This window comes from Orcinus orca, chromosome 15 (assembly GCF_937001465.1).
Source record: "Orcinus orca chromosome 15, mOrcOrc1.1, whole genome shotgun sequence".
Taxonomy (NCBI): domain Eukaryota; kingdom Metazoa; phylum Chordata; class Mammalia; order Artiodactyla; family Delphinidae; genus Orcinus; species Orcinus orca.
The window spans coordinates 88,699,601-88,712,112 of record NC_064573.1 but is presented as its reverse complement, the minus strand read 5'-3'; positions in this window follow the sequence as shown (position 1 = coordinate 88,712,112).

Genomic DNA, 12,512 nt, shown 5'->3' with positions numbered 1-12,512 from the left:
TCCGGCGTGACCACAGCCTGTGGGCCCGAGGTCCACACTACGAGTCAACAACGTAGATTAAATGAGGTGTCTTTAAACAGAAACACATCGAATAACATCGTCTATTGATCGGTTGACAAAATATCGTGCCCAGAGGCTCACAGGACCCTGACTAACCCCGCATTTTCCCTGGAGCAGGTTTGGTAACCACTAATTCCGCGTTCATAGCGCGGGACTCCTGCAGGTGATGAGAATCGAGCGTGTTTAGAACTGAAGGAAACACTGCTTTCCATTTAGAAGTTAGCGAGGACGAAGACGTGGTTTCTCCCCCGCACGGTCACAGGCCCTGGGAACGGCTGCCGCGTGCTGGCACTGTCACCTCCCGCGACGGGCTGGCCCTCGTCTGGCTCCTGTCACGCCCTGTGCGGCCATAGGGACTCGGGCCCAGGGGAAGGGGATGAAGAGCCCCTCGAACTGGCTGAGATGTGTGTCCCCCCTCCGAGGAGGGGCCTCCGGCACACAGAGGTGTTTAGAGCAGCCAAGTTCCGTTCCTCGGGCGCCCGGACGCGGTCGGCGCAGTCAGGCTCGGATGCGCTCACGTGCGTTCGGCTCCGGGAAGCAGGAGGCGGGACCAGTGCCGGCGCTCGGGGTCTGAGCAGAGGGCGGCCAAGGGCTGTGCGCTGGAGATAGCGCCGATGGGCGTGAGCCCCCTGAACCGCTGGGCCCCAGAAGAGCCAGAGCCGCGTGAACGGACAGGGACCTGCAGGGCCTGGTACAGCAGCGCTGCCCCCTCTTCTTGATGAGAACTGCTTCCCAGGCCAAAGTCAATTAAACTGACAGCCTTGATAAGCCGCAGGGGTAACCGCTCAGGGATAAATAAGAGGAGATGCCTTGTTTGTTATTCCTTGTTGTTCTTTTAAGCACCCGATAAGACATTTTAAATGAAATTAAATGGCTTATCTGGGCTAATGCAGACGGACGGGGTGATCGACTCAGTGATGGGCAATCGTGTTCTCGCCCTGCAAACATCACTCATCTCGGCACAGCTCAGCCTGGCCGCGAGCTTCCAAGTGATGAATAACAAAGCCAGTGTTGTTTTCTCCCTGCAGGTTACAGTTGAGTGCGCTCCAGTTGTCCTTTCTGACCTCAGACCCCACCTTCACGGGGCGTCCAGTGCGGGGTGCCCACAGAAACAGGAACATCCTCGCGGCGGGCTCGCTCCTGTTTCTGGGCAGGGCTGTGGGGCTGCAGGAGGGAAGGCCCCGTGCCCACCATCAGGACCACACGGCGGCCTGGCGGCCCCTCGTCCGCCCCTCCTCCCACAAGTGCGGCCAGAAACTCAGGACATTCCGGAGAGAGACCTGGCAGGTGCAGAGACGGGCAGGCTGGCTTCGGGGCCTCGGGCCTAAGGAGTGACACGTGAGGAGGGCTGCTGAAACTCGGCGTCCGTGCACCGGTGCCGAATAGAAACGCGGAGGCAGAGTTCCGGGTGAAGGAGAAAAGAAATAGCTTTATTGCTTTGCCAGGCAAAGGGGGCCACAGCGGGCTCCTGCCCTAGAGACTGTGTGTCCCGACCTGGAGGGGGTCGTGAGGAGTTTTATAGCAATGGTTCAAAGAGGAGGGCGTGGTCAGCCCATGGACCTTCTTCTGATTGGCTGGTGGTGAGGTAATCGGGGGTCGGCACCACTGACCTTCAGGTTCCAGCCTGTCTGGGGTCTGCGTGCTTGTGGGCAGCAGACAGTTAACTTCTCCCACCTGGCGGGGGTCTCAGTATCTGCAGAGCAGCTCAAGGACACGGCTCAGCATAGTATCTACAGCCCTTGAGGAGGAACTAAAGGTCCTTGGCTTTGTTTAATGGCTGAAAATATTATTATTTTGTCTCACTTGACTGTTTTCCTTTCTTTCTGCATTTTCTCACTTCTCTGATTAAATTTGTTCTTTGACTAAAGTCTTTTCTGCAGACCGAGGGCAGGCGGAGGACACGGGTAGGGTCTATTCTGGGACGGCCTCACAGGGTCCTGCTCAGTGACAGGAGTGTCTTTCTTCTTGCCGCGTCAACCCACACTGACTGGGAGCCTCAGAAGTCAGCGACTCAGAAACCACGATGCCCCCAGCAAACAAGCCTGCTCTTTGCCAAAGGACCAGGAAAGGGGCAGCTAGCAGGACAGAAGACTCCCAAACCCGACTGCTCTCCTCTACCCAAATGCCGTGCAAGGTCTGGGCCCCACGCACGCTGGCCAGGGCCCGACCGTAGGGTCAGCGGAGGCCACGTGGGGAGCCAGGCCCTCTGCCCCCACCTGCTCCTGCCAGGGCCCTCTGTACTGAGGCCAGCGGGAAGTAGGATCCCCCCGATGGAGACGGAAATGAAACATCAAATGTGGGGGGCATTTAGGACGTGCAGCCCCCAACGCTCACAGGAAAGAGAAACATATCAGATCCATCATCCAGGCTTCCAGCCCAAGAAGCAAGCCGGCAGCAGAGAGAATAAACAGCAGAAGTCAGTGACCCCGAAAAAGGAAGACGGGATGTCACGGTGCTGGTTCCCGGAAGAGATCAGGACAGACCGTCACGGTGCTGGTTCCGGGAAGAGATCAGGACAGACCGTCACGGTGCTGGTTCCAGGAAGAGATCAGTGAAGTGGACAAACCTCTAGTGAGAATGACGGAAAGAAAAGGTGGAAGACAATCACCAGAATCAGGAATGCAGCCAGGACACCACTACCAACCCTACAGACGCTGAGAGAATCAGGGACTCAGGGACAGCTTGGACACACGCAGGCTCCCCTTGGGGCCTGGCCCCACGATGTCCTGCTCTATCTCTGACCATTTTCTGCTGGCCAGCCTCCTGGTCAGTGTCGTGGAAGGGACAGTCTTCCCACGAGGGGCCAGCGATGTCATCTGTCCCCTGGCGTTCTCCAGTCCTGACACCCCGAGCTGAGGGTGCACTCTCACATGAGGCCTGACGCTCGATCAAGCCCCAGACCCCTGGTGGGCTCCTGAAAGCAGACGTGAGGCCACTCCCAGAGCCTCTGACTCAGCAGATCTGGGCGGCCCTGGGAATTTGCACTTCTGACAAGTTCTCAGTGGACGCTGGTACTATGGGCCCAGGGTCCCCACCTGGACAACCTCTGACGAGATGAAAGCTGGCAATAGGATGTAGGTTCAAGGAAGATGGAGTCACGTCTCTTAGATGCCTCCGTGGAGGATGGAAACTTGCACACGTGTGGGAACGGAGAGCAGGTAGCGACGGCGGTGCTCACAGGGGGCACCTGGGAGCTCTCGCTGTGCACAGCACTTTCATACCTTGGTTCTTCCATCTTCACAAAGAGCCTGTGAGGGAGACGCCACATTAACTCCCATCTTGCAGACAGGGAAAGTGCAGTAGAGAGAGGCTCGGTAAATTGCCTGAAGTCACACTGCCGACAAGCGGTTGTAATAGTCAGGGCTCTCCAGAGACGTCGAACCAATACGATGGATGGATGGATGGATGGGTGGAGGATAGACAGATGATAAATGGGGAGATAGATTAGATAGATACTAGATAGATGGTAGGTAGATAGATGATAGATAGATAGATAGATGATAGATAGATGGTAGGTAGATAGATGATAGATAGATAGATAGATAGATGATAGATAGATGATAGATAGATAGATGATAGATAGATGGTAGGTAGATAGATGATAGATAGATAGATAGATGATAGATAGATGGTAGGTAGATAGATGATAGATATATAGATAGATAGATAGATGATAGATAGATGATAGATAGATAGATGATAGATAGATGGTAGGTAGATAGATGATAGATAGATAGATGATAGATAGATGATAGATAGATAGATGATAGATAGATGGTAGGTAGATAGATGATAGATAGATAGATAGATAGATGATAGATAGATGGTAGATAGATAGATGATAGATAGATAGATAGATAGATGATAGATAGATGATAGATGATAGATAGATAGATGATAGATAGATGGTAGGTAGATAGATGATAGATAGATAGATAGATGATAGATAGATGGTAGGTAGATAGATGATAGATAGATAGGTAGATGATAGATAGGTGGTAGGTAGATAGATGATAGATAGATAGATGATAGATAGATAGATGATAGATAGATGGTAGGTAGATAGATGATAGATGGTAGGTAGATAGATGATAGATAGGTAGATGATAGATAGGTGGTAGGTAGATAGATGATAGATAGATAGATGATAGATAGATAGATGATAGATAGATGGTAGGTAGATAGATGATAGATAGATAGATGATAGATAGATGGTAGGTAGATAGATGATAGATAGATAGATGATAGATAGATGGTAGGTAGATAGATGATAGATAGATGATAGATGGTAGGTAGATAGATGATAGATAGATGATAGATAGATGGTAGGTAGATAGATGATAGACAGATAGATGATAGATAGATGGTAGGTAGATAGATGATAGATAGATAGATGATAGATAGATGGTAGGTAGATAGATGATAGATAGATAGATGAATAGATGATAGATAGATGGATAAGCAGATAGAAGAGACTTATGAGGGACTGGCACAATGGAAGCTGAGGAGTCCCAGGACCTGCAAGCTGGAGGCCTAGGAAAGCGCGTGTCGTTCAGTCCAAGTCCCGAGGCTGAACTGAAGTCGGCGGAGCCACTGGCAGGGGGCGGGAGAACATGGCTGTCCCAGCTCATGCAGAAAAAGCAAATTGTTCTCCCTTTTTGCTCTACTCGGCCCTTCCGTGGACTGGATGATGCGCCCCCGCCACTGGAGAAGGTGGATCTCTTTATCCGCTGATTCAAGGGAACACCCTCACAGGCCCTCCCAGAAATAACACGTTACCAGCTCTCTGGGCGTCCCTGTGGCCCGGCTGAGGGGCACCTAAGACCAGCCATCTCAGGGGTCAAGCTGAGCTTCCTCAGAGCCCACACTGCCAGGACGACAAGAGACACGTCCTGATCAGCGTTTGGACACCCGATTCCCTGCTGAAAGCGGGCAGAGGGGGCCGAGGGCGGGAAGGCCCAGACACATGGTGGTGTTCTCCTCGGAGCCCCCCAGCCCCAGCCCCTGAGACAAGAGGGCTGCTCGAGGCGCTGGCAACCCTGAGCCGGCGGGTCCGAGGAGGGAAGAGGGGCGACGCAGAAGCTGCAGAGATCGCCTCGTCCGACACACACTCTGCCCAGAGGGGCCCTCCCGGATGGTGAGAGAGAGCTCCTGGGGACCGAGAAATTAATGTTACGGAGAAACAAATGAGAAGTGCTGAGGGGATAAACCTCACAGCTCCGGGGACGTCTGCTGGGGACAGGCGTCTGTTCTCAGCCTGGGTGGGACGCCCGGGTCATCAGGCAAAGCCAGGACCCCCAGGCCGGCGGAGGGGCCTCCTGAAGGCAGGGGACAGGGGCCCTGTGCGAGCCCTCTGCACCAGCTGGGCTGGCAGGCTCCCTGTGGACGGGGAGGCCCAGAGCCGGGGTCAGGCTGGCTCAACCCCTGCGAGAGGCACAGGCTGCAAGTGGGACCCACGAGGAGTCCAGAGGCGAGTTGAAGGAGAGAGTCACGTCTTAGATTTGCTTTTCTGCTCTATCTATAACAAGAAAATAATATTCTGCCGCTTCTCATAATTATAATTGTGGTTATAATTAATATCTATAGTGATTATATTAATAATTTCATTTAATTGTTAGTATAAATAATAGAAATTATTTAAATAATGATTTATTATTAATTACATAGTGATTACAACTAAAACTATACAATTTATAATAATTAGTATCTATTAATTATATAGTTACAATTAATGATTATATAGTAATATAATTAATAACTATGTTACTCATTTAAAATAATTGAGTTATACTTAGTTATAATTATAATTTCTATAGTTATTCTATAATAGGATAATATTCTATGTCAAGAAATGATTATTTCTTTGTGTTTTTAAAAAATATTTATTTATATTATTTGGCCGCGCTGCGTCTTACTTGCGGCATGCAGGATCTGCGTTGCCACGTGCAGGATCCTTTAGCTGCGGCAGGCATGTGGGATCTAGTTCCCTGACTGGGGACAGAACCCTGGGCCCCTGCATTGGGAGCGCAGAGTCTTAACCACTGGACCCCCAGAGAAGTCCCGAAACGATTCTCTCTTAAATCACGGATGAGTTGAGTGAGGGCCCAGGGGTCTCTGCTGGGCTGAAGGGACCTCAAAAGCCACCTTTGGGCCCATGGGCAGCTGTGCATCAGCTGGGCCGCCTGCTGGGCAGGGGTCCAGGCAACCCATCCTGGGTCCCTGACTGGCGCCCACCTGCAGTTCCGTGCAGGGCCCAACTCGTCCCAGGAAAGCTCAGGCCTGCGGGAGGGAGCGACGACACCCTCTGGGAGAGCCACGCCCCTGCCAGGGGAGACGGGCAGCAGGACCCTCCAGACCCGAGAGCCCACCTTGCTCCTCAAAGGCAGACCTGAAAGCCTCGGGTCTGGCTCGGGGGCTCTGACCCCACCCTTACCACTCGGCTGCCCGCCCCCCACCTGCAGCCAGACGTGTCCAGTCCTCTCCGTCCGCAGCCCCCTCAGGACGTGCTCTCATTTAATTCTGGGTCCACCCCGCAAGGGAAGCGTAAGGGCTTTAGGAAACGCTGTGCTTCTTACAGTAAGAGCAGGTCTACGTCTGCCCCACTGCAGCCAGTAGGCAAAGCGATGCCTCTTAACAGACTCTGCACCGCAACTTCAGGTGCCACCCGAGACAGGCCCCATGGCAGCGCCCAGAGGCCCCCTGCTAGCCCGGGGCGGGGGGCCCCCAGCACGCTGGCGCCTCTAAACCACTGCTGCTCGCGCTGGGGGCCTGTGTGAGAATGAGGCCACCCCACCCTTGGAGCTTCCAAGCCACGCGAGGCCAGAATTTGCATCTTTTTCTTGGTTTTTAGGGCAAAAGATATTTTAATACATATAACGAAGAACCACAACCAAAATGTGTGTAAAGAACATCTACAAACCAACAAAGTTAAACAGAAAAGTGGGCAGAGGTTGCTTGACCAGACTTCTCAGCACTAAAGACACATGTGAAGAGTATAGCTCTCACGTTAAGAGTTCTTATCACAATAAAAAGTGCTTTAAAGTACTCATACTAATACTAATAATTGGCGTTTCTAGCAAGTTCCCAGGTGCTGCTGGCGCGGCTCCAGGGACCCCACTTTGAGAACCAGGGGTGGGAAGCAGTCCCCGCTCCCTGAGAAGCTCGGGTGTGGCCTCGAGCCCAGGAAGACACTCCTCTTGTTACTGGGACCTCATTACCACGAGCGTAAAGGTGAGTTTATCAGACGTTCACTGTGAGACGCGTCATCACGGTCTGGGCAACTTCTGTTGACTTCACTCTTCTGCACCTCCCCCCCCCACCTCCTCCCCAGGTGCCCCCTCTCCAGGTGCCCCCCTCCCCAGGTGCCCCCTCTCCAGGTGCCCCCTCTCCAGATGCCCCCCCTCCAGGTGCCCCCTCCCCAGGTGCCCCCTCCCCAGGTGCCCCCTCTCCAGATGCCCCCCTCCAGGTGCCCCCCTCCAGGTGTCCCCCTCCCCAGGTGCCCCCTCCCCAGGTGCCCCCTCTCCAGGTGCACCCCCTCCAGGTGCCCCCTCCCCAGGTGCCCCCTCTCCAGATGCCCCCCTCCAGGTGCCCCCCTCCAGGTGCCCCCTCTCCAGGTGCCCCCCTCCAGGTGTCCCCCTCCCCAGGTGCCCCCTCCCCAGGTGCCCCCTCTCCAGGTGCCCCCTCTCCAGATGCCCCCCTCCAGGTGCCCCCCCTCCAGGTGCCCCCCTCCCCAGGTGCCCCCTCCCCAGGTGCCCCCTCTCCAGCAGGTCTGATATTTATCTTTAAATAGACACGTATCCTTGCAAAACGTGTAGGATTGTTTTGTGTGTGTTTTCTAGTCACACCAGTGGTATTGTGTTTCCACATCTCAATCTGTTTCCCCTCCTTTTTCTCATCAAACCCTGCCTGTCACCATGTTTCCACGTTGCTGTATGCGTGTCTGGTCCCCGCCACTGTGCCCACCACATTTCACTCATCCATCCCTTTGTCTGGAACGCTCAGCAGGCCCCCAGCTCCCAGTCCCTCAACAACAACCAACACATAACCTCATCGCTTCTTGGACGTGTAAGAATTTACCCAGTGCCGCAAAGCCCAGATGTCTGAAAGCGTGTCCCTGCGGCCCAGCATCCTGCCCCACCGTCACCCTCGTGAAGCAGCACATCCGCCCTTGCGCTGGCCGAGGATGGAGAGGCCGGCTACCAGCCCAGGACACCAGGGGCACCGGCAGCACCAGAGGCTGGGGAGGCAGGGAGGCTCCTCCCCTAGAGCCTCAGGGTGACGCAGGAGATGGACGGGCCCCGCGCTGGACAGCTGGGTTCACCCAGTGGAGGACCACGAAGCTCTGTTCTCACCCAGACGCTCCAAGGACAAAGCTGGTGGCCGAAGCTGAGCTCTGCTGGAATAAAGATAAGACGACCCCTCCCGGGGTCAGGGAAACTGCCCTGCCTGCACATGCGCAGGAAGGCTTCTTGCGGGTCAGAAAGGGAGGGGGCACCTCCCACAAGCCTCTGCAGCGGGATCTTAGTGGCGGTGCGCAGGCTGCTCTCTCTCGTTGTGGTGCTCCAGAGTGCATGGGCTCAAGAGCTGCGGCGTGCGGGCTTAGCTGTCCTGCGGCAACTTAGTTCCCTCACTAGGGATTGAACCCACGTCCCCTGCCTTGGAAGGTGGATTCTTAACCACTGGACCACCAGGGAATCCCAATTACTCTTGCTTTAAGCCTTGGAGTTTGTGGTGTTTGTTACGTGGCCCCAGGACACTAATTCCCCCAATTCTCCATGTACCCCTCGTCATTCCCCATGGGACGTGTGCTGTTCTCGTTACCACTTTACAGGTGGGGACCCTGAGGCCTAGCCAGGCCATGTCACTTGCCCACAGTGGTAGAGCCGGGTCAGCGTCTCCCTCCATGCACAACCTCCTCCCCATGCCTGAAGAGGAAGGACCTTCCCTCCCGCCAGCCCGGGGCCAGCGGAGGCTCCGCGGTTTGACAGCTTTCCAGTTCAGAGGTGAGGTCCATGTTCCCTCCCTCGAGGCTGGGAGCACAGCCGGTGGCCCTGGGTGACTTCTGAAGCAGGGTCATTAAAGGCCACGCAGCATCCACCTGCTCTCAGAGCCCTGGCCGCTCCGTGGAATCCACAGGCCCGAGGCCCCCAGAGCCACAGAACCAGCCCTGGGAGTCCAGCTGCCTCCAAAAGACCTGGCCCTGCCCTCGAATCTCCGCCAGGCTCCCACCAGCCCGCTGGGGCCCCAGACACTGTGGAGCGACGTGAGCCATCCCAGGGGGCCCTGCCTCTGAATTCCTGACCCAGAGAACTTGGGAACATAGTAAAATGCTGTTTCTTGCCACCGAGTTTGGGGGCGGTTTGTTTCACAGGAACAGTAAGGGGAGGGATAGGAGGCCTGCGGGGAAATGCGCACATCGTCCCAGAGACTGTCAGGGCTGCACCCTGCTTGGGGAGGCTCTCCTGGAGGCCCCGATCACACAGCTTGCGATGGGCCTCCAGATCCCAGCCGGCATTATGCGGGGAGGGGAGCAGCGCTGAAGTGCTTTGCCCGAGAGACAGGCCAGGCAGAGAACGGGCCACAGTGCGGGGAGCAGGGCCAGGGGCTCCTTCTTCTGGCAAGAGACTCAGATTTCCAGGCAAATGCTCACCTGTCTGCCTCCGCTAAATGGGGGTGGGCGCCAAGGAGAGGCCCTGCCACTCGGGACCATCCCTCCCCTCTGCCCCCCAACTGAGACTGGTTCAGCGGCAGCCTCTGCAGCTTCTGGGGTGGCGAGGATGCAGAGGGAGGGATACAGAAGGTGTCACAGCACAGACACTGTCACATTCTCCCGGGAGAACACCTGACCACACGTTTAATATTTAATCCACTTCCCAGGAATCTGTTGTGTCCAGTAACCCTAGAAATTAGTAACGGCCTCTCAGAAATTCAAACAAATTCCTCACGGGTCAGAAAAGAAAGGGGGGGGGCTTCCCTGGTGGCGCAGTGGTTGAGAGTCCGCCTGCCGATGCAGGGGACACGGGTTCGTGCCCCGGTCTGGGAAGATCCCACATGCCGCGGAGCGGCTGGGCCCGTGAGCCATGGCCGCTGAGCCTGCGCATCCGGAGCCTGTGCTCCGCAGCGGGAGAGGCCACAGCAGTGAAAGGCCCGCGTACCGCCAAAAAAAAAAAAAAAAAAAAAAAAAAAAGAAAGTGAGAATCGATACTTCAATGACAGACATTCGATGACAATTCAATACATCGCAGCTCAGGGGACATGCGGGGCGGCCAGTCAGCGAGAATGCCACATGCACACACTGTGTCGTCATGTTTCCGAGGCAGACGGGTGGCTGGGGCGCACGAGCCCTGTGATGTGATGCTGGGATTTTTCATTAAAGGGATGCTGGGGAGAGGGCAGATATGCACCAAGCTGGCAACCACGGTCGTGTCGGGGACTGGGGTCCCGGGGACTGTTTTTTAAATAGATTTAAATTTATTTATTTATTTATTTTTGGCTGCATCGGGTCTTCGCTGCTGCGCGCGGGCTTCCTCTAGTTGCGGCGAGTGGGGGCTACTCTTTGTTGCAGTGTGTGGGCTTCTCATTGCGGTGGCTTCTCTTGTTGCGGAGCACGGGCTCTAGGCGCGCGGGCTCAGTAGTTGTGGCATGTGGGCTTGGTAGTTGTGGCTCATGGGCTCTAGAGCACAGGCTCAGTAGTTGTGGTGCACGGGCTTAGTTGCTCCGCGGCATGTGGGATCTTCCCGGACCAGGGCTCGAACCTGTGTCCCCTGCACTGGCAGGTGGATTCTTAACCACTGTGCCACCAGGGAAGCCCAATCCCGGGGACTATTAATGGTCAGTTTCTGTAAAAGGGAAAAAGCATAACTCACCTACAGATACAAATGGACGCGTATCAGAGAGTCGATTTAACCGTTAACTAATGAAACGGCTGATAAAACTTCAAACTGTTCCTGGGGGGACCCGAGAACAGGCCTACCGGGAGAACTGAAGTGAATCCCCCAAACTGATGCAAAGCTGCCCCCTTCCACCTGCGGGGGGGACACCACCATCCCTCCTACAGACCAAGTTCATTCCGTGGACAAGAACTGTTTGCATAGCTCTTGGTCATGTCCACCAAAGAAGACCCAGAGACAGACAGACAGACCGGGAAGGTCGCTAGACCAGGGGTGGGCAAGCTGTGGCCCGCAGGCCGGATCTGACCCCGACTTTGTAGAGCGTTTTATAGGCACACAGCGTTCACGTCCGCGCTGTCCTGGCGGCTTTCTACAGCAGAGGCGAGCTGCTGCCCCTGGCCACCCTCTGGGCTTTCCAGAGCCTCGTGGCTGCCCCCCCGGGCAGTGCCCATCTCCCAGAGCAGTCTCCTGGGAATCTCCTTGATCATTGCAGACCTCACAGGTCCTCCATGTGCGGCTTTCCCTTCCCACCGACGTCCATCTCCATAGTAACTGAGGTCTTTATAATGAGCACAAATGAACTGTGTGGAGAAGAAACATTTTGCCCTACTTTAGCACATCTGTCTCGGCAGGCCTTTAAGCCTCAAGCAATGCCAGTGGTCCAGGCCTCCTCTGACCTCGACACGCCGTACTTAACGACCTCAGTGGCTCCGGCTCTGACCTAGAACAGCCCAGACCTCAGGGAGCTCAGCCCCGACGTCCCAGCCGCCCCAGCTCCTGCCGAGGAGAGCAGAGACCAGCTGTCCCCCCGCAAGCCCTGTGCAGGCTGCAGACTCATGAGCGAAATCGATGTTGTAGTGGTTTCATGCCTCTAAGTTTTGGACTGATTTCCTACGCAACCACAGCCCCTGGAACCGCCCACTTTGTGGATGAGAGGACCGAGGCCTGGAGGGGCTGGGCAACTTTCCCGAGCACAGAGCGGGGCACCAGCCGGTGGGCACTGAGGCCGTGACCTCACCAGGCCGTGATCAGCTGGGAGCAGGGGTGGGGCCCCGGGAGGCTTCCATTAACGGAGGATGCCCCACGGAGGAGGGCGGCTCAGTGCTAGGGGCCAGCTGCTGCCCCCCACCCCGTGCCCCCAGCCCAGCGGGAAAGCCCTGGTGGGGGCGCACATTCCCCAAGGTCTACGCCCTGGCTGTTTCAGGAGGCACCCCTCGGACATCCGGTTCTCTGCAGCTTACTTGCTACATGCCCGTTAAATGCTTGAGCACTCCTATCGCTGGAGAGTGTTCTCCGCGTCTCGTAATACGTTCCTCATTACGCGTGTGACTGTGACTTAATCATCCAACAGCCCCATTCGTCTCCTGGAGGGAGACAGAGAGACAGACAGGGAGACAGAGGGACAGAGGGACAGACAGGGCTGGCCTGTTTGTGCAGCAGGACCAGGGGACGGCGCCCCGGGCACACAGCAGGCAGCCCCCCCCCCAACATCGGGCCACCCCCGCCCTCCCTCCAAGCTTTTCTGAAACCCTGGACCCGACAGCCCTGGAGCCGTGGCATCGT